This window comes from Perca flavescens, unplaced genomic scaffold (assembly GCF_004354835.1).
Source record: "Perca flavescens isolate YP-PL-M2 unplaced genomic scaffold, PFLA_1.0 EPR50_1.1_unplaced_scaf_5, whole genome shotgun sequence".
Taxonomy (NCBI): domain Eukaryota; kingdom Metazoa; phylum Chordata; class Actinopteri; order Perciformes; family Percidae; genus Perca; species Perca flavescens.
The window spans coordinates 279,282-282,881 of NW_021166702.1; the positions used below are offsets into that span (position 1 = coordinate 279,282).

A 3,600-nucleotide genomic window follows, 5' to 3' on the forward strand; every position below is an offset into this window, starting at 1 on the left:
ACATCAAAAATAGGAGACAGTATGTACAAGTGGGAAATGCCATGTCCAACTTAGTTAACATCACGTGTGGCGTGCCACAGGGTTCGATAATTGGACCAAAATTATTCATTATGTATATAAATGATATTTGTAACGTGTCCAATATATTGAAATATGTCATTTTGCAGACGATACTAACATTTTCTTTACAGACCACTGTTTACAAAAGCTAATGGACAAAGTGACAGTAGAACTAGGTAAATTGAAACTGTGGTTTGATGTAAACAAGTTATCTTTAAATTTGAAAAAACAAAGTTTATGATTTTTGGAAATCGCAAAACACATTTAACAACTCATGTAAGCTTAAGGATAGAAACAGAAGAGTTAGAGAGAGTTTATGAACACACCTTTCTAGGGGTAATAATTGACCATAAAATCAGTTGGAAATCACAAGTAAACCATGTAAGATCCAAAATCTCCAGAAGCATTGGGGTGTTGAGTAAAGTCAGACACTTCCTAAATTATAGATCTATGAGCACTCTCTACAGCACGCTGATACTACCATATTTAACATACTGTGTTGAGATTTGGGGCAATGCCTGTAAAACCACTCTACAGACAGTGTGCACAGTTCAGAAAAGAGCTATACGAATTGTGAATAATGTTGGCTTCAATTATCATACTAATTCTTTATTTCTTAAGTCAAACACACTGAAATTCATGGACCTGGTGAACCTAAATACTACGTTAGCTCTGTATAAAACCCGAAATAATCTACTTCCTCCTATGTTATTGACGCGCCATCCGGCAACGAATCAGTGTGTCAGTATGTTTCCCAGTTTACACAGGTGGTGAAACCTGGTGATAATTGCAGGTCGTCACAGAATGCATCTGAACCAAAGGTACATTGTTTTCAAAACATCAGCATCGTTTTAACTTTTTAAAACCTAACATGAGTCAGCCGAATTTGGACAAATTCTGCTTATACTGGTGAAGGAGGAGAAGCATGTGTACTTTATTGTTACACCTCCATAATGTGTCATATTTAACAGAATTTGGACTTTATGAAGTGAAAGAGGCAAGGCAGACCATGAAGTGTAATGAAAGGAGAGCTCAAATTGGATTATTATCCATTGCCTGAGTACAAGGTTTTTGGGACAAGAGTAATTTCACTGAAACACAGCGTTGTTGATACAGAGTAAAGAAAACTATCAATGTGTCTCTTCTCTCCTGTATGGTTATGGATAGACGGAGTGATATTTCCTCTTTCATTACCTCAACGCTCCCAAAACTAAGGGAACTTGACCCTTTTCTTGAGGCTCTTCAAGAATTAAGAGTTCACGACCTTGAAGACTTAAACTACATTCAAGAGAGTGACCTTCTTCATGTCCTGAAGCCAGTGGAAGCAAGTTAAAACCACAAGTATGTGTTTGTACATAATGCAACTTTTAATATTAAGAAAATGTGATATATGCTTTTTCTGGTGTTCTTTTTGTCTCCATATAAAGGTACCTTTCAGGTGGCTACAGCTCAGCAAGTTCAAATTCACCAAGGTCAACATCTAGTTCAAGTATGGGCTGCACACCTTGTCGACAACAGCTGGCATTTCAATTTTGAAATTCCTTGGAAGAAGTTGCCATCTGAGCTCATCAGAAAATTAGAAGAAGGAAGTTGCCAACAAAGAGTGAGAGACTTGAAATGATACGGCTGATTGTCAGTGAAATCTTAACAATATGCCCAACACCTCAGTGAAATCGCAAGAAAGATGGCAAAGGTGTATCCTGTGGCATTCACTGATGTCATTGAAGGTGAAATTGCGGGCAGTGGATATGACTCACTCACAAAACAGATGATCAGCAGGGTGGATAACTTGAGGAGAGGAAGCACTCCACTTTCCTTAAAGAGACAACTTATTAGCTTAGCACCAGTGAAGGAGAGGATACCCCACCCAGGAAAAGAAGACTAGACACGTGTGGATGCATAAATTGGCAACCGATGCATGTACCGACTGATGAAACACTGGAATCCCAGAAGCATGCATACAAACAGTTAAAGAAAATGTACAAAGAAAGATGCTGTGATACCAAAGGCATTGAGAGAATGATGAGGACCACCTTCTTCTCTCAGAGAAAAGACATTATCAATGGAATTGAGACCTCTGATTTGACAAACAATTGGCCATATTTATTTGAAATAACTGGCATGAAGACTCATTTTAAAGAGCTTACAGGCATGGACATTGATGACAAAGCCATAGAAAACAAATATACCAGGGTTATTTCATACATCAAGACCAGTGACAAGACAGGGAAGATGGAGACCATCTTCAGAGAAATGGAAACATCAAGCAAGAATGTTGCAGATGTCAATGCTGCTGGGTTTCTTCAACTACTTGTTAGATATTTCAATGAGGAAGACGACCAGATGTTCCATAAATGGGATCAAACAACCCTGCCCTTTGAAGTGGACTGTGCTGAACTTCTGTTATTATACTATTATTATAATTTACTAATGGTTTTTAAAGGTGTAGTTCTTGTTTTTTGCCTTCTTCCTCTACATATGATGGCATGCATTATACACTGGTAGCAAAATTAATTTATGGACATTTGCTCAGGCTACAGTCATGTAGATAAGGTTGATCAGTAAGCCAGCAGCTTGTCAGATTTGTTGAAATGCAGTTATTTGATTCATATGCAGCTAATTTCTACCTGCCTAGTCTCCATCTACAGCACACACAGTTCTGTGTCCCGAACTGTTTATACATTGATATCTCTAACAATTACTCATACCACAATACGTCACAAAATCTGAACTATTTCTTCGAAGGGTTATTATATTTTGGACTTTATTACTTACATAGTAAGAGCGGATGCTCTGACACAAAAATGAAAAATATCTGGTATCTGTAGCTGGACTGTAATAAGCCTGAATTAAATCATTGGCACATGAACATGTGTTTTGGGGGATTGGCTTTGTAGGGTGGACTGAAGAGACGGAGTGGGATTTTTTCAGTTGGATACTTTTAAAAACTACAACAAACCCTATTTCCAAAAGAAAAGTACAGACAAATGATTTCCAATAGTTTTACTGACAAGCATAATTGTATTGTTTTTAATATATATAAACAAAGTTGGAATTACATGCCTGCAGCACACACAACAAAAGTTGGGACAGATGCATGCTTGTTTGTTTGCAGGCATGAAATTCTAAATTTGTTTATTTTTACAAAATATAATTACGCTGGTCAGTAAAACTATTCTTTTCTTTGTACTTTTGTCAGTTAAATAAAGGTTGATATAAATGAACACATCCCAGATTTTGTTTTACTGCATTTTGGAAAACATCCCAGACCAATGGAGTTTGTAGCTTTCTATTGCTAGTTTTTCCAACATTACCTACCCCATTTATATGTCATGATAATATCGTATTGTTTGTCTGGTGATTCCCACCGCTACCAATTGTGTGATGGAAGTTTTTCATGTGTTTTAGTTAAATAAAATTTAACTTTACAAACTTATTGAATAATTACTGGACTATATGGTCTTTTAGCACTGTTTGTCACAAAAATACAGAATTATCAGGGTGGTTCTACTTAAAAATTTAAGTTCAATTGCTGCCTTA

At 36.7% G+C, this 3,600-nt stretch overlaps 1 long non-coding RNA gene across 1 annotated transcript; it reads left to right on the top strand.

Moving 5' to 3' along the window:
- Positions 1 to 801: 801 nt before the first annotated feature.
- On the top strand, positions 802 to 1,571 carry LOC114551759 (uncharacterized). Its single transcript, XR_003691992.1, has 3 exons — positions 802 to 881; positions 1,228 to 1,401; positions 1,488 to 1,571. It is a non-coding gene; the product is annotated as an uncharacterized LOC114551759 (long non-coding RNA).
- The last annotated feature ends 2,029 nt before the right edge of the window (positions 1,572 to 3,600 follow it).